A 19041-nucleotide genomic window follows, 5' to 3' on the forward strand; every position below is an offset into this window, starting at 1 on the left:
GGTATCAGGAAACAGGAATATCACTCCTGAGTCATGACATTGTACCTTTTTATTGTTTTCCTGTTTTCTCACTTTTAAATGGAGACACGGATGTGGCAGCAAAAAGGAAATAAATCTGATGTGTAGGTATCTTTATCTAGGATGCTGCCTTCAGTAGAATCCTCAGCACTATAAAACCTAAATCACGTAATAACATAAATCCTAAACATAAATCCTAAATTCCTTGGTGTCATAAAACTCTAGTAATACTTCAATCCATTTCTTTTCACTATTTTCCTGGGGTTTAATTTTTGTATTTACTCTTTATGTATTCTCCACATTATTCCACATTTCTGGTTTAAATTGCTTTGCCTTTTTTTTTTTTTTTAATTTTCTGTGGTCAGTAACAAGTCATTGATTTTGTACAGGCATCATCTGGATTTCCAGCAAGTACTTCAAGGACCCAAATGTTTTCTTGGGTGTGATGCTGCAGGCAGCTGCCTGTGCTTATAACTGATTCTGTTCCTGGCGGCTTTAAATTATTGCTGTTTGCTTGCCTGAAAGCCTTCACTGAAACTGAAATTCTTGCACAAGCCCAGATATATCAGGAAAAATGTGGGCAAAGCATATGAAGAAAGTATTTTATCCATCACTGTGTGATTTGGGGTCAGAATGCCTATAGGACCTGTAGACCTGTTTGCTTTTCAGAAGTATATCTGCACTCATATAGACAACCCATGAATAGTTTATATTTCTTTTTCTGTTAGGAGTTTGCGTTCAGGCTATTACTTATACATTGCTAAAGGGTAGCAGAACCTACAGGTGGTTGTTTTGACTGAAATGGAGTGGATCTGATTTAAACTAACCATAAACTTAAATAGTGGATTTTCAGGAATCCTCATCTGGATGAAATTTTTTGCAAGTGATTTTTCTTCTTCATTTCTTTTTTAAATGAATCGACAATAGCTAAAATTATTTGTAAATGACATTCATATTTGGCAAGGACTGTTGACTGAAAAAGAATCATCGAATACATCAGATTGGAAGGGACCCATTAGCATTGTTGAGTCCAACACCCTACTCCTCACAGGACTACCTAAAGGAAACCATATGACTAGGAGCAGCATCCAGACATTCTTTCAACTCTGACAGGCTTGGTACTCTGGCCATAGAATCACAGAATCATAGAATGTTAAGGGTTTGAAAGGGACCTTAAGGACCATCTAGTTCCAATGCCCCCTGCCACGGGCAGAGACAACTTCTACTAGACCAAAAGTTGCTCAAGGCCTTATCCAACTTGGCTTTGAACATTGCCATTGTTGGGGCATCTACAGCCTCCCTGGCCAACCTGTTCCAGTGCCTCACCACCCTCACAGTAAAAAACTTCCTCCTATTATCTAACCTAAATTTCCCCTCTTTCAATTTGTAGATTTCAGTTTCTTTTCTGAATACTTATGGGAAAACATAAAGGCATTTTATATATATTTCTGGACTAGGCAGTAGCTGGCTAACAGTTTCCTGTTTGGGGGAATGGACATGTATGTATCCACTTGTTTTCAGTGCATGGTGCTGACCAAGCTACCAAGTGACTGGCACAGGCTTCCATTCTGGCTTCATTCTGAAATTTGAATTTTCAATCATCTCCTTCTCTCTAAGTTAATTTCCAACTTAACTGAATTCTGTAAACTGCTCTTCTGTCTTTCCAAGTAAAGTAAAATGCAACAATGCCTGACTCATGCTTGTGTATAACATTTTTTGAAATAGGTGTAAATTTGTATCTTTTTCTGCTTTGTTTTACTGACTACACATCAGAGATACCCAAACTTTCTGGAAGAACACACTTCTAAAATTTTCACAGGAATCCCTGTGTTTCTAGTTTCATTGGCTTGCACTGAGTCTTAATTGATTAAGTCCTAAATCAAGCTTGAAAAGGATGCTGATCACCCAAATGACAGTGAAAGCATTTTTTCTTGGCTATAGCTAAAGGAGCTTATAGTATAATGTAAGAAGAGGTGGACAATCCAGCAGAGGCAGGCTCTAAAGAAGACACACAGAAAGGTGGGCACAGTGGTGTTTGGACCTGTTTTTGTAAGATCCAACTAAATTTAGGCTTATAAATATGCCAAAGACCTGTATCTTTCTCATGGAAGTTAATAATTAGTTTGAGTGTTGAAAAATGAAATTCTAACTCGGCTACAGTAGCACACAACTATTTTCGGTGTGGTTGGGAAGCACTGACTGTGCACTGAGGGACAGTGCAAAGTCAGTCTCTGCTCTGCTGCTGTTGTTCCTTTTACACCTGAAAACTGTGTCATGGGGAACCCCTGGAGCTTGTTCTTCAGAAAAGTACTCTGAATTAGATTCTTTCCTGTGCCAGCAGACAACCTTCCAACCAAGGAAAATAATCTGCCGTCCTTGAACTGTTAACCTTTGAGATGGAATAGCCAGCTCAGTGTGTTTGCCTAAGTCCACTTCTCAAGAGTCAGAGGTTGTTTGCTGACCTGGCCAGGACAAGTGCTTCTTACCTGCTCTCGACCCTATTTGTTTTCTTTTACTTGCAGCTCTGCTAAAAATGAAATCTTCCATGAGTTTAGCTCTGAGTCGCCTGAATATGCAAACCTTTCTGGGTGTAGTTCATGGTGAAGGTCAACACTATAACTGAAAATGAATGAATTTGGCATAGATGCCTGTGTCTCTGCCATGATGCCTGAGTGGGAGCCAGGGAGCGTGTCCACTGAAAGAGGTTCCTCTCCAAACTGGACTTGTTGGTGAAACCCTAACTGTGATGCTGTGCTCACCATGTAGGTAGCAAGTGGATAATTCTGTAGAAGCTTGGTAACAACAATCTCATCTGTATAGCTGTGGATGTTTCATATGCACAGTGTTTATTTGATTGCTTTTTTTCTTCAGACTTGTCTTCCCCTGTACATCTGTACTCAATATGTTATATTTGGTAAACACATACCTATCAAATGAGAAGGGGAAGATTTTTCTCTGTGGTTAGTTGGTTCTAACACTCAACATGTCATTTGGAAATATATCATCGAAGTGTCTCTGCTTTTAAACAACCTGTCTTCAGCTGAAACACTGGTTTCATGGAGAAACCTAGAGAATGAAGACAGAAAAGCAGAATAGAAAAATCCTGGAAAATAAGAGGCAGTATTGCTCTTCCTTTCATTCCTCTTATCTACTTCTGGGAATTAGTTAGATTAAGTAAGCCTGAAAGACAGGAGAGGAGAAAGAAAATGCATCCAAAATTCATACTTACATTAATGGAACAATACCCTGAAAGGGAAATCATGCCAAAAATTGCATCTGTGCCTTTTGCAAGATGGTGATAAAAAAGCACAAGAAATCTCTCCATTTTCAAGATAGCTTCAAAAAGAAAGCAACCAGACATGGAACCAGCTCCCACACTTCATTGCCAGCGGCTTTTGCATGTGATGTCCTTGGATGCCCAAAAGATTGGCCAGTCTCATCCACCTGGCCCATGTCACAGGGATCAAAGACATTTCTCCATCTACAAAGTTAAGCTCATGGTAAGTACACCCTTTTACTAAGTTGCACAACATTTTCATTATAAACAGTGTTACTGCTTTTAGTTTTTAATTATACTGAAGCACGAAGTTGTTTGTGTCTGCCAATTGTCGTGAATTTATTAAGTGAAGGAAAGGCTGTAGTACTGTGTAAGAAAGATAGCTTTGTGAAAGCTATTATCATGAAGTACAAGAGCTGATATTCCTTTCTTTTCTTTTTCAGCTCTCTGAAAGTGAAGAGAACAAATTGAAAGTTACAGTCTGGGAAGATTAATAGGGACATCTGACTCTTGAGGGGGCAACAGTCCTCTCATGTGGCAATGCATTATGAGCAACAAAAAAGGTATCCGTTAAAGTTACTTTGTGTTCTCAGTATGAACAGCCAGAACACGTGCCATGGAAAGTTTACATCCACTTTTTTTGTTTTCATACATTAGGAATATGTTAAAAAATCACACACAAAAAGCAAAAAAATGCAGATATAATCTGTGACTTGGTGGTCTCCATACATTCACCAATCTGGAGGTTTCTTCTGCAGTAGTTTTACTGATTTAATCAAATGGCAGTTTTTGTAGGGCAAGTGCAATTTCCTTCTCTGTTGAGGTAAAAGGCCTTCTCCTCCCAATTACTAAATCTCAGTTACAGTTCATTTACAGCAGAAATTCAGAAATTACAGCAGAAATTCAGAAATTTCAGCAGAAGTTCAGAAGTTTCAGCCACTCAGTGGTCATTGACTCAGGACCAGATCGAGCAGAAAATAAGGTCACGTTTTGACAGCTGGAAAGGCATCTGATTGTCAGCTGCAACATGTGAAAGATCGACTCAAGGACCTGAAACCAAATAAGTGTTTTACACTTGGCTGGTGTGAAATTTGTGTTCGTGTTTTGGTCTGGTTTCACAGACATTAAATGAGAGTCTACATTTGTGGTGGCACATAGTCAAAATTGCTCTTGGCCAGCTGGATACCACATGCCTTTCTTGAATTCAGAGAATTATTACACTGGATCATTAAACTTCTAATTTAATGCTCATTATACCTGAAGAAATTATTTTGCTCTCTTGATGCTGTGTCCTTTTCTGTTTTTCTTACTGCAAGTTTAATAACTACCAAGCCTTATCTTCCTCTTAAGAAGAAACAACTGCTTTTAATTTAATGGAAAACAGGTATTCTTGAGAAATGGATGATTCATTCTATCATCCTAAACATGCTGCCATCAACACTGAGGGTAAAGTCTGATCTCATTTGGATTCTGAATTACTGAGGGTATGGGACATCAAAATGTTTTCCTTAGAGGCCAAAGAAGGTGGAACAGTCTTCGCTGGTCTCTTTTTGTTCACTTCTCACAAGATTCTTTATGGCCAGGAAGCTGTGGTCCTTGAGATGCCTGTGCTGACACTTATCCACTTACTCAGTAACTGTTTCTTAAATTCTTTTCAGAATGTAAGGCTGGCATTTTCTGTATGTACCTCCATGTAGGCACATCTCTATCTTTACTAGTTTCCTAGCTGAATTTCTGCTCAAAGTGGGTTGATAGAGGTGAGTGTGAATCAAGAACACAGCTAGGCACTCCTCATACTCTTCTGTATTTCTAGATGTAGCTGACTGTCATTGTGGAGGGGCTTCACAGCTCTTTGCAGAGGATTTGGTCTGTGGGTCACATTCTGAGTAATCAAGAAAAATCATCTGTGTGCAGTGGGAAGAGTGACATGAAGACTTCAGTGGCTCATCCAGGCTTTGCTAGAGAGTCATGGGAGTTTGGAAAGAGTCTTAAAATAGGATTGGGATGCATGGTGTTAGAGGAGGCTTGTTATGCAAAGAGTCTATAGGGACGGTATTACAAAGTTCATACAAGACTCTTCTGTTTTAGCTGTGCTCTGTTATTGTCTTTTTGCATGTCAAAGACCCTTTCTGCTTACAATATAATTTTAAGGTAATTGTTTCTTTCCTACAGCACTAAAGATGTCCCAGTGCCTCAGGTTACTCAGGTTCTCCTTGGGAGAATGCTCTTGGGTAATGTGAAAATGAAACTGGTTACTTAAGACCAATGGACTATATAGAAATGTTTTTTACGAACAGAAGTGAAGAAATGAAAACCTCTTCCTACACCTAGATTAAATCAGAGAAGTCTCTGTCTGCCTTTATCTTGCAGAATGGCTCTAAGTGCTTTCCTGATGCACACCTTCTGAGGAATTCTTTTATCTGTGCCTGTCTTACATTTCAGGTTTACATGCATCAAAGGGAGCCTATTCCTAGCAGAAAGCATTAGCTGATCTTTAGCAAGTCCCTCAAAGGATGTGAATGGGCTTAATCTTTACCCTCAACACATGTACTTCTTTTCTTTTCATACTCATTCAATATATTTCAGTCATTCAGCTAAAATGAAGTGTCTTAATGTCTTAGACCAAGCATTAATCTCTTGCAGTATGCTGGCTATTCAATAGCTCTTTGACTTAATGAATATTACCTTCTCTCTGATTCAGTGTCTCCATCCATGTAAGTAAATATCTTATATTTGAGCAGCCTGGGCTAGTGCAAGTTGTCCCTGCCCATGGCAAGGGGGCTGGGACTAGGACATTCCCTTCCAACCCAAACCATTCTACGACTCTATGTTGCATATGCTTAGTATAAGCATCTAAATGGTGCAGAGGTATGCAGGTCACTGAGACCAGTTGGGCTGGTAATGAAATAGTTTAGATACCATCATAGATTTGCGATAACGAAGCCTTACAAGCTTTCTTTTCCAATGTAACAGCAAAAGGCAGGAATAAGATTGGGAGAGATTCCTGGGGAGATATTCTCAGAGTTCTGATGAAGGGTTCTGGGAAATCACAGAAGGAAGGGCAGAGAAAGGATTCAAAAACAAAAACAGGGCAAAAAGGTAAAGGCAATGGCATGAGGAAATTGAATTCAAAATCAGCCCACTGAGGAGCAGAAGAAAACATGGGCAAAAAAAAAAGGTGAAAAGGAGAAAAGCATAGAAAGCAAAGGAGAGAAAAGTGATATGATTAAAATTTTGAAGAGGAATGTCCATGGGAAGAGGAGGAGAAAAGGAGATGCATAAGTGAAAGGAGGCCATGAGAATGATTGTACATAGCATCTCAGGTTTGATTTGTCTTTTTCAGATTTTTTCTTATTTTTATATGAAAGGAGGCACAGTTTTGCAAAGTAAAGACTAAGAATGAAGAGAGATTCTCTCTATATGTGTGTGTAAGTGGTCTAGCTGCCTTTGGATAGGGTGGAATAATGATGGATAGTGAAGAAGAATAGTATCATCCAGTCACATTATGAGTTTTACTGATAACTGATGTATTTGGAAGTTATAATGACAGGGTGAGCTTCAGCAATCCAGATTTTAGAGGTCCATGGTGACCTACTCTGAGCTGTCTGTCTGAGGGTTCTTTTATTATCAGTGGGAAGAAATAACCTCTTTTTTAGAGGTTGAACACTACACTACAGAAGTGTTTCCCTGCGGGGACCTGAGTCCCATTTGAAAGGCAGGCCAATGATACATATTCTGTTTTATCAAGTGTTCAAAAATATTCAGAATTTTCATTATAATTGTTCCACATTGACTGTTTCAAATGGCAATACTGTATTCCCCTCCCCTGAGACACTCCTCTTGTCTTTTAACATGGGAGACACATTAGGGATTCCATTCTTGCAGCTCAGCTCAGTGTAAAGGAGAACTAGGATAGGAAAACTACTGACAACATCTTGGATACTATTATATGGTTTCCTTGGCATTTAATAGCATTCCAGAGATATTGAATATACCCACTTGTCTGACTGCAGTTGCTGCCAAAACCAGTGATACAAGACCCATAAACTTCTTGGTTTGGGAGGGCTGCTTCTTTCTCAGTGAAAACATTTATTAAAAAATGCACCAAAAATATGATGATCAAGTTATTTTGGGGGTCCCTATAGATTGATATGTTTGATAGTCTGCTTTAGATATTGCCAGAAACTGGCTGAGCTTCTGAAATGCCAGTTTCCTTTCTCAAAGAGTCTGAATGGGAGCTGTCTCCTGGGAATACCATGAGACCTCCTGAGAAGGTCTTTGGGTCATTGCAGCTCCTATTTGACTGGGCTGCTGGATATCTAGGAGCTTTGAACAAATGGTGAAGGTCAATTACAAAAAAAGGAGTAGGAGTGTAGGTTGTCCCTCCCCAACAGCAGGGTAGACAAGCATGTGAACCGGACTATATTTTATACATTGTTATTCCTGCTACAAATCCTTACATCCAGCCCTTCAGAGAAAAATCCATCTTAGTTAGGCACAAGATAAGTGAAAGCCCAAGTTCTGCATTTGCTTGTGACAGAGTTCTTCATGTAAATCATTCTGGCTTATACTCTCACTTGCTTTTAATGCCTCACTTCAGAGTTATTACTTTTTGTGATGGGTAAAATGCATTTGGAAAGTGCACTGGATTTTCCCCAGTGTAACACAAGTTGTTTGCAACTGCAGAAAGAAATGAATTGAATGTTGCCTCCTCACAAGACTCCTTCAAGTCAATGTTACCATTTGTCACAGTCTGTACTGAGTAGCTGGAATGTTCACAGTCATGAGAAGGAACCTGGCTGTCTCCTACATTTATATGAATCCCTATCATAAAGAATTGGATGCATGCAGTAAATCTGTAGATTCTTGATTCTGCCTGTCCCTGTGTATCAGACTGGATTCTGCCACTAACTTTCAGACTGCCAAATCATTGAAATACGTGCCTCAGTTTCCCTAACTGTGAAATAGGGACCATGATAACTGCCTCCCACAGGCAGTGTTGTGGTGGTTGCCAGCAAGTAAGAAATTTTTATCTCTAGAAACACTTTTGGAGATTTTTTTGTGTCTGTGAGAAGGTTAATTTTTGGAGAAAGCCATGTCTGAAGAGAGTGAGTAACAGCCTGTGCTGCAAGAACTGTGAGGAGCTGGTTTGGGGAAGGGTATTATAGTAACAGGGCTCTGAACCTGGAATTCAGAGTTGTATCTTAGGCCTGAGATGATAGAAAACCCCATAAGCAGTCAAAACCATCTAATTTCAGAAGTGCTAACATGATTTTTTGTGATATTCATAAAGAAAAAATAAAACGCTGTGTGTAAAAATGGCGAAAACATTCTATTTTATTCAAGATGTGCAATGTAAAATCATGAAAAGGATCAAATTGTTTCATTTGTAGCATTCAGTATATTGTGTAGGAGAGGTAAGGGAAGAGAAAGCAGTCAGGACTTTTGAAAAATGGTTGTGTTTTAATATAAGAGAAAATGAAAGAGAAAATGAAGCAATTTGAAACAGAACAAAATCTAAAATATACCTGGTTCTTATTTCAATCAGATGGCAAAATTTTGATTTTTTTTTAGTAAAATAGACACATTCTTACAACTGTTTTTGTTTTGTCTTTTTGATTAGCAATTGAATTTGATGATCTTAGAGGTCTTTTCCAACCTGAATGATTCTATTATTCTGTGACTCATAGTAAAAACTATGTTTCCTCACAGCTTGAAAACCAGTTGTTAGCACTGATAGCCAGATTTCAGGGGTTAGGTTTGCCTGTGTTGTTACCTGAGACAGGGGACAGTTAAACGCAAAGTTTGGGCTTATGGAGAGGGTGCCATGAAGAATTGCTGAGGAATCTCTCAGTATTGCTGGTGAAGCAAGCAATACTTCCTCAGGACTGACCCATCCGAGACCCTTCCCTTTATCCCACATTTTTGTGAGATATCCCAACCAGTAACTTGGTTTGACTATAAGTTCCCACTAAACTTACACCTTGGATCTCTGCTGACTTTCCATGGACAAAAACCTGTCCAACCCTATCTACCTCTTTGCTCTCTGGTTTCTAGAATATGTGATCTACCTATATCAGGAAAAATCAGCCAGCTATAGTCCCCCAGCTGCCTGTCCCTGCTTTCTGTGAGGGTCCACCCTGACCTTTGGTTAGGTGCAACCTCAGTAGTTTCTGAGTAACTCCTTGATGCAAGTGTTATGACTCATCTGTTGAGGGATCAGTGAGAGTAACCTCAAAGTCAGCCCTGCATGTTGATATAAATACAGATGTCAGGTTTTATCTCTGTGCATGTGTAGGCTATGGATATAGTCTTTCAATGCAAGTGTCTTTGAGCTGGTGTTTTCACCCTCTGGTTGGAGATAGAGGAACAAATTATTTTCTCCTCTTTTCTTAGATAAATGTGGATCAACTTCCCTGAGTGTAGAATTACTCAGCATAGATGACTGCAGCCTGCACTTGTATCAGTTCATGCTGATGTGATCTGCTCCTGTGGTGTGCACTGTGCTCTTCTCACCAAATATTCAACATTTGGCAGCATCAGGACTTTGATAATTTCTTTTTATTTTGCATCTGTGTGTGTGTGTGTGTTATGGAGTCTTCAAATGTGTGCAACCTTGACATTTTCAGTCATTTAGAGAACATTAAAAGTGTGAAAATGCTTTAATTATCTTAAAGCACTTTCTGATTGAAGACATTCCACTCACATATCATGCCCCACAGAAATGCAAAGCTCCTTTTAAACCAGTTACTAGACTTTTGTTCTGCTATTGAATTTTGCTTTCTGTGATTGCTTTTTCTTCCCTTCAGCCATCCCTATCTTCGGTGAGCCTATTAGTCTTGTACTTATAATTCTGAATGTATCCCTGTGTACATTGTAAGTCAAAGTGGCCACGCTCTCACTCTTCAAATGTCCTTCAGTAATATATTGTGCTCACGTTCTTCCTATGCAGTGCATTCAACACAGACTGAAACAAAATACAACGAAGCTTGTGCCAGCATCTTCCTCAAGACATGTTGGACCTCCCTGAGGAAATTTGCATGTGGGAAAATTTAATTCATCTGTTTAGTTTCTCCTCAAAGCAACTGAGAACACTATTAGCCGCTATTTTAAATGTCAGCACTTCCCATAACTACCACGCAGTAGTGCCTTGCATTGCCACAGTTTTCCATTGTATTCAATAATTAAAGCCTGTTAGTGGAAAAAAGATGGTGCTATTTGGCATATGTTGACTTTTGCACACTTTCTATCCTTTGTGTCCTGAGATAGAGCTGTTTGCCAGCTGATCATCACTGCCTGCCAGTGCCTGTCTTTAAACTGCGTTCAACAGATTTGTGCTTCTGTACCATGTCACAGGGAGTGTTTTTCATATCTCACCCTTGTCAGAGCATATGGCTTTGACCCCGAACTTGTTAAACTGGAGAAACTATGTTGAGTCAACAGTTTTCAAAGTTGTAATCAGGTAAACCAAACGTGAGTTCAGTAAAGAAGATTTCCGAGTAGTGTCATTTACATCTGGGATGATGCTTTATTCTTTCTGAGTCAGCCTTTCATGAATGCTAATGGTCCTTTAGCTAGGAGTAGACACACTGCTAGCAGTAGGCATATCCCATGGCTTCTTGGAGCACTCTGTAATCAGTTGTTATGTGTGTGTCTCCTGAAAGGCCCTGCTTTTACATCAAATTCACATTGGAAGTAATCTTTCCTTTTATACTCCCAGGATGCTGATTGCCCCTAGAAAGGTTCAGAAAAGATGGTTGCACTACAGGGAACACTGTCTGCTTATGAAACTCCACTTTGTAATGAGCTATCAGCAATGATGAGGCTTGACCAAGTTCAGAAATTGGCATAATCCTATTAATTTGCCTTTCTGGAAGCCCTTAGAAAGCAGAGAATAAAAACATCAGATTAAACATTCAGGAAAAGGTTCAGTTGCTTGGGTGAGGCACAGATCCGGGTCCTTTATGAAGTTTGCTCCAGGCCAAACCAATAGATCACTGTTTCCATTCTGCCTCTCATCTGAAAAGTGTCATCTCTGATTGCATTGTGCCCCCTCAGGCATCTGTTCTCTACTTCATTTTGTAGAAGCCATCTTGCACTCCATGAGCATCTGGAAGCAGTTATGGTGTGACTCTACTCAGCCTAGTTCAGACTGAATTCCACACAGGATCCCTAAACCAAACACAGCATCTGCAGTTATTAACTAACCTGCCTGATACTTCACACACATCTGAGAAACAAACTAAAAACTTTGATAAACTTTGTTATGACAAAGAACTTAGGCATGAAATTTTTAGGCCAGATGTACAAAAATACATGGGTCCCTAGGTGCCACTAATTTCAGCTTAACTCAGGTGGATTTGTGGACCAAAGACTTGAAATCTTACATATTTACAGCTTCCAGATGTTTTTGCCTTATAAGAAACCATGGTGTGGTATATGTTGTCTCACAGCACCCTCGTGGGTCTTCAGTGCAGATGTATAGGAACTTGTATTGGCAGGAGGGAACCTCCTAGAATCTATAAAATATTTTTGCACACACTGACTTTTGGTGGAATTTGAATTCTTACAGTTTGCATGTGCTTCGGTAAATCCCACTAGCCACATTGCTGGCTTATTTATGTGCCTTCAAAAATCTTGCCCAAGGATTGCTGGTGTAGCAAGGGTCATAAATCTCTTCATATACATAATTCCACACCTGTATATATAATAGCACATATCACTGAGTCCTCCACTTTGTTCCAAGCAGGTATCAGACCCTGTTGAGCCTCATAGCTCAAGTCATCATTTGCATCAGTACAAAGCAGGCCAACTTTTCTTGGTTCATAGCTAAGATTTGTCTACTTAATGACACTAACAAAGAAAACCAGCTCTAAATTCAAATTAATGAGCCAGTCAAGATGCCTTTATGGCTGCTTTAGGTTTTTGGAAGGGCAAAAATGCTGGAGTGTTATCTGACCTAATCATGTGAGCATCAGGTAGGTGAAAAATGCTACTTCTGGGACAAGTCACTGAGAGTTTGGATACAATAGTGTCTGTCACTCACTGCACAGGTTCTGTAGCACTGGACAATGAGTCAGCAGTCCAGGTAGGGAATGAATAGTGAGGGCGTAATAATTCTTTTTGACTAAAAGTGTGTCACCCACCAAAAGAGCTTCCTAAGCAGCGTAAGCCCTCTTTTACAGCCTTCTGGTAGAGATGTTGGAACAGTGATCCTGGGCAAACTTATCCTGTGGTTTCATCCACTGTACCTTTTTGAAAATTGAATTTCCTGGCTGTTTTGTGAAGAAAACATCTAGCCAGGCTTTTTTTTGTCTTTTCCTCTGTAACTGCAGTGCTGTAAACAACTCTGGCAAATATTTCCTCTCCAGGATTTTCATTGTTGTCAAATACTTGCAGAATTGCAATTTTGTATGTATTAAATTACTTTCACTTGCATTTATGCAGCATTGCCTGTCATCCTGTAAAGTCTCATTCCCATGCTCCTAATCACAGCGTATTACTTTATTCTATGAGTGTTATTATTACATGTGTATTACTGCCTGACTTGCTTTTTTCCAGTTGACTAAGTTTTATCCTAAGTTTCAAACTCATGCTGAGCCTGCCCTGTCCACAGCTCAGTAAATCAATATAAGCATTTCCATTGCCACAAGGTCTGCACTATATTATTTCAGTAGTATGGGGGCTCTTGTGCTTGTGTGATGTGTGTGCTCTGTGTTTCTGTGTTACCCAGTAGTCCTGTCCTAGTCCTAGGGAGTGGCTTAAAATGAAACAAATAATGTTAGGGTTTATTTTTTCTGGATCTGGCTTGTTTATTTTTTATTTTTAAATTAAAAAAAACATGATTATATGTCATCTCGTTTAGGATTCAGCTTCATTTATCAAATGCCCATGCAGAATACATAATAACATTAAGAAGAAGCCCCATTTTCTCCTTTTCTTCTCTCTCACTGTCTGGTAACTGCTCTGCATTTGGGAACATCTGAAAATTTAATTAAGGTACAGATGACATCTTTCAGCTTTTCTACGAAAAAATAGTATGCCCTAGGAACATCCAAGTTCATTCATCTAGCTATACTATTTCTATATTCTTTTGTATTCAGCTTCTCAATCTCGTGCTAGATCAACCAGTAATTCTTTGGTCAAAATGTATGGATAAATGTTATATGCTTGTTGCAAGTGTTTCCAGTTATTCTATAGATTTGCTCTGCTGAAATGTCAAGTTTAAAATAAGCCTGTTGCCTTCCTTTCATTCCCTCTGCCTTGGAAATTCGGCTCAGAAAAGCATCATCCTTCAATAGATTCAGCTGGAGCTGAAGTGCCAAGAACTTGCAAAGTCTGCTCTTGGCACAGCCAGGTGTGCAGCCGTGAGCAGGGCCCTTCTTCTCCATGCAGAACTTTGAAGGAGCCTCTGCTGAAATTTGCAGATATGGTTTTGTCCTTTTACTTAATTGCCTCCACATTTTGAAGCCTGTAGTGAATATTGGCTTGACTGGCAGCAGTAATCAAAGAGCAGAAAACTTCTCATTTGTGTCTGCATCTACAAAGCTGCACCTGCAGAGGCCTCTGTACAGTGGGGTTTTTTTTCAATTTCCAGCATTTCATAAAAGAAACAAAACCATTTAAAAAAATAAGCTATAAAAGATGTTTCCCTCATGTAAATTGGAGGTACAAAGAAACATCTATTTAATAGAGATATTGTGATGATTAAGTAGTTAAATATTTAAAGATCTTTGAAAGCATCTGTAATTATCTTCAGTGAGTATAGCTTAGATATTTTCTTAGTTCTAACAGGAAGCAGAAACTCAAAGTGATTGCCTGTAACCTTCTTACAAACCCACTTTCACTGCTCCCACTCTGTTTTAGACATAATGCATTAGTAGCTTTCCCCAGGAAGAATCCCTGTTTTCCTTTCATTATTTATGACTTATGAAGAATAACTGATGTCAAATATGTCTGTTGGCTCCTGTTTATTACAGTTACCAATTTGGTGATTAATCAAATATATTTTACTTTAGTGAATAATACAGACTAATACAATGAGAATAGATACAATAACATAAAAAAATATGTAATAGTTTTTTCACTCCCTTGAGCTCTGCATTATTCTTTGCTCCCTGGTTAAGCTAAATTGTTTACCTGTACTTCTTAGAGTAATGCTTATCAATACATGCGTGGGTCAGAGGGTGTTACCATTCTATTCAGAGGTATATTTGCATTTGCAGTCTCTTGACAAGTCAGAAATCTCAAGTCTTACATTTTTTACTTTCCTCTCTCACTCTTGCAGCTTCTACTCTTTTCCTCTCCTCTTGTGAAAGCAGATTGAAAATGCATTGTTTGTCTTGGTCCCTTTGAACAACTTATTAGTTTGTGCCCTGCAGTATCCCCTTTTTTTTTGTCTGTTCTAAGCAGGTTGCATTAATAGTTCTGTACAAACAGCTTTGAGATTATTTTGTGATTGGCTGTACCACGTATCTAAGCATCACTCTTTCAATGTTTCTCATCATCCAGGCCATGCACACATAAAGCCTTGTGGTTATTTCCTTCCTATAGTGTCCCTTGGTTTTTCTTTCTTTTTATGTTTTCTGATAGAAATTGCACACTAAATTTTTCCCTTAGGTCTTTGTTTTAAAATCCACTTCCTAGGTGGTTTTATTCTACATTCAATAAAAGTTGTTTACTCTGGATCTTCTTTTTCCCTCTCTCCATGCAAAATGAGAAAATTAGTGTTTTCAGGAATTCAGATGCAATTCTCCAAGAGGCAGTGGTACATCCCACTTAGGTCACATCCTATTCACTTCATAGAAAAGACTACATGCGAAATATTAATCTTCATAGAATTAGAAAAATCTGCTCCAGGAAACAGTACTCTTTCATTTTGTCTCTTATTATTTGCTTACTGATGTGTCATCTTGCTATAGTTCTTGAACACTTACTGGAGCTACAGTAGGGTTTACAAGCCAAATTTAAGTCTTCCTATTGCACTTCCATTGAAGAGAGAAGGTGAGATACACTTCAGGGATGATTGGCAAAACTGTCATAGGCGCCTTTAGAAAAGTCATGATCTCATGACCACTCATCAAAGACACTGCCTTATGGTGGCTTTCCAGTGACTGATTTGTAATTTTTAGTGATCTGATGTTCACACCACTGAATCAAAACTGGCAGTAACTGGGCAAATGCAGGCAGAGAAACCAAACAGGAAATTGTCTTATAAAGTGATCAGCTGTTTCAAATCTTTTCTTATTAATCAATGCTAAGAGAGATACGTAAGGCAGAATATGGAAACTTAATCCACTTACTGTCTGATATATTTTGTGGCAAAACAAGATTAGTAGTAAATTTGTCCTGGATTCTTAGAGTACTGAGAAAGTTCATTTGTATCCCAGGGTGAGAACAGCTGGATAATGAGAAACACAGAGATGGGAGCAAATGAGGTGGAGTGTTTTAGGCACCCTGCTACTGTGTGAAGGAGAAGCAAAAAAAGTCTCCTGTAAAAACCCCTACTTTTCTGCTAGAGACTAGTGCTTGATCCTGAGCTGTTGCTCAGGAAGACTTGTTATTCAGTGTAATAGGAATAGGAAAAAAGTCTTGCTTTGTCTCACTTCTTTGATTACCTTTTACACCTTGAATTCAGTTCTTGGCATTCTTAGTAGAATGATAAACTCATAGGGGTGAAAAGCTTCCTTTTAACACACAGACATTTGATAAACTTTCCTCTGTAAGGCACTGTGGTGTGAATTTGGCAGCTTTGCTATTTCACTTGTGATGTTGTCTTCGGTTATTTGACCAGAGTATGTCAATGGCATTTCTGAGGGTGCTCAGTGCTGATCAGTTTGTCAGTAGCAGAGTGTTAATGATGTTATTGTAAAACTCTTTTTGTTAATTCAGCCAAGGTTTCTTCACATATCCCACAGAGCAGCAGAGGTCTCTGGTTGTTCTTATGGTTTTGTGGGAAGCTCTGCTTAAAAGAGTTGTTCTGGAGTAAGATGGTTGTATATGGTGTGTGTGTGGCTGTAGTCTTAGAAAAAAGGGGTGTTTTCCAACAGGTTGGTTTGACAGTTTTTCCAAAAGGCAGCCATGCTGGTGTCACGCAATCTTCTCTGCCTCTCTTACGATTTGTGAGGTTCTCAAAGGGAGTGTTGAATGTGCAGGATGGGATGGCTACAGGCACGTGAAACTACGTTGCACAGAACTTTTATTCATCTTGGGTCAAATACACTCAGTCTCAAAGCAGGGTGCTTAAATTCTTACAAGCTGAGAGAGACAACACATGTTCCCTCCTCCATCAATTTATTTGCCTTTCTTAGGGCAGAGGTACCCTTTTTCCATGGCACATGAGTGCTGTGAAGATACCTCAATTGCCTGACTTATAAAACCAAACTCCATTTAGGAGGCAGAGAAAAGATGAGGTTGTAATCCTCCTCCATTAAAAGGAGGTGCAAATAGAATGGGAGAAAGTAATGGCTGCAGTCCTTTTCTCTCACAGCCTTGGAGGAGCTTCCCAGGGCTCAGTCCCATTCCTGAGGTTGCCAAATGTGCTTTCACGTGGCATTGGGCTTGGCAGTAACTGTCAGAACCTTGCTCTTTAAGTGAGGATGAGAAATTAATATTCTAAATGGGGAGAACTTTCACAATCAACAACAAAAAGTAAGGGTGTTCTCTCTGTTCTGCTGATGCCATTGATTTCAAGGTCTACTGGTTAGAGAATATGCAGAAGATTGTATATGGCTTTCCAAATGATTGCTGGAGGTCTAAAAAGCAGGGAGAAGGGTCTGCTTCTCATAAGAGCTGGTTTAAAATGCCAAAAGTTTTCATTCAATGGAAATGAACATTATTCATCTATTTAAATAGGAAATTGTTTTGCTTGGTCAAGTTTCCTATTTTAATTGAGTGGTTTTGGATGTGGCCAGTATGGAGGAATTACTGGTTCAGTAATCTACGAAGTCATCTTTGAAGCAAACTCAGACTTTTATCCCTTCAGTTCAGGAAGAATTACTATGTTCCCACTTTTCTTTCTCATTTGCACTGCCATAGTTTTATTCCAAATTGGGCCATGAGAAAGTATCACATATTTTTTTTTTTTTTTTTTTCCAGAGACAGCCTTCCCAAGTTCATGTAGATTGTGGTTTCTTGGGAAGGTGGGATGTAAGAATCTGGCTGTGGTGTTTCCAACCCATATTAAAGAAAGTCAAAAAGGGAAGATTAATTAGGAAATATTTCCTATTCTTTAGCAGCCGAAGTCAAGACAACTGTTTAAAAAAGGAATGATTAAATCCTCTCTTAAATCCTATTGCAGCTAATAGGATAATAGAGGGTCACAGTAGCACTGGACAAGATCATCTCAGTACCTTGTGAAGTTTAGTGGCCAGGAATAAGTACAGAGTGTGCATGGGTTTGACAAGGTCTCTATTTAGCAATTTTAGTATGTTGAATTCCTAATGAATGGCTTTTATTTACATAAGATGATAAAATAGTATCCTTAATTTGGAATGACCTTACCATATTCATTCTTTGACAGGTTCTTCTACTCTGGTATTTTTCGCAGTTCAGCTTCAGCCATCAGCCTGCGCCGTAGGACCATTATTGACCACTACAGCTGCTTCACTTGCACCACGGCACTTTCTGACATCCAGGAGAACTCCATACTTCTGCTATAAAGATGTGGACATGAAGACCAGTTTGTATATTTGTGACCCTGGATGTCTTCTGCTTGAGAAAAAAGCTGTGTGCTATTGGATGAGGTCCTGAAACATAATTTTAAAGCATCACCACCAGAAAAAACCCATCATGAAGTGGGAGAAAGACAGACTTCTTGAACATTACTCATTTGAATCATGGAGCTCTGTAGAAGCAGATATTGATATGATGCAGCTGACGTGTGACGGAATGCCAAATGGACGTCCTTCGAGAAGTCAGTTCTATCGTCCCTAAGTCATCACTATTCTCTTAGTAGGCCATATTTTAAGGGAATCACTCAGCATGTGTATGATCTTTCCCAGTCCTAAATTCTTTTAAGCTGCATATTTCTTCTGGAGTGAAAATTTGAGACAGTGTAGCCCAAGAATTCCTGTGAAGACATTGAAGCCACATTCCTCATTTTTAAGGGACTGGTGTGGTGGCATACAGGAGTCTAATGTTCCATGCAATTTATCATCTTCCATTTATTGAAGAAATAATTCTGTTTGTAGTTTTATGAACTTGCAGTCTTGAATACACAGTACTGCAGGTCACAATTTTATCTGTAGGCTGTTCCATCTTAGATGAAGAAATACCATATGTTGTTAAAACCCTGATCTCCAAGAGTTTGTAAAAAAAATTAATGATGTTTGAGATAAAATGTAATTTTAAAAAGTTGAAAATTTATTATTAAAATTAATTTTTTTTTAAAAAAGAGAAAGGTATCATTTTTGTGCATAATTCTTGTCTGACAGACACTGGAAGTGTTTCTCCTGGAAGAAGAATACATTTAGTCACAAGTCTGAGGAAGTGGCTTGCACCATGGATGGATGGATGCTTTGAGCTTATTTGCACATATTGAAGCTTTTCCAAGTGAAAAGTCCTGACTGAAAGGTAGGGGGTTCTGTATGTAGCGATTACACGTGCCTACATGCTCATACTAGCAGGAAAACTGCCCTGCTGCTATATTTGTGTCCACAGGGTAACTCTGAAACCTTCATCCTTCTTTGTTGCTGGTGTTGTAGTGGCTGGAGCAGGAGCCTGTAATTCCTAGGTTCAGTTCTCAG

General features: G+C 39.0%; 1 protein-coding gene and 1 long non-coding RNA gene across 13 annotated transcripts in view; both read left to right on the forward strand.

Moving 5' to 3' along the window:
- The window catches only part of DLG2 (discs large MAGUK scaffold protein 2), a 1001432-nt gene that overhangs the window by 43287 nt on the left and 939104 nt on the right, over nt 1–19041 (forward strand). The gene's annotated exons all lie outside the window — the stretch shown is intronic.
- LOC116439485 lies at nt 1406–18689 on the forward strand. The gene is made up of 3 exons (XR_004238173.1): nt 1406–3518; nt 3739–3858; nt 17817–18689. It is a non-coding gene; the product is annotated as an uncharacterized LOC116439485 (long non-coding RNA).

Source organism: Corvus moneduloides, chromosome 2 (assembly GCF_009650955.1).
Source record: "Corvus moneduloides isolate bCorMon1 chromosome 2, bCorMon1.pri, whole genome shotgun sequence".
NCBI classification, from domain to species: domain Eukaryota; kingdom Metazoa; phylum Chordata; class Aves; order Passeriformes; family Corvidae; genus Corvus; species Corvus moneduloides.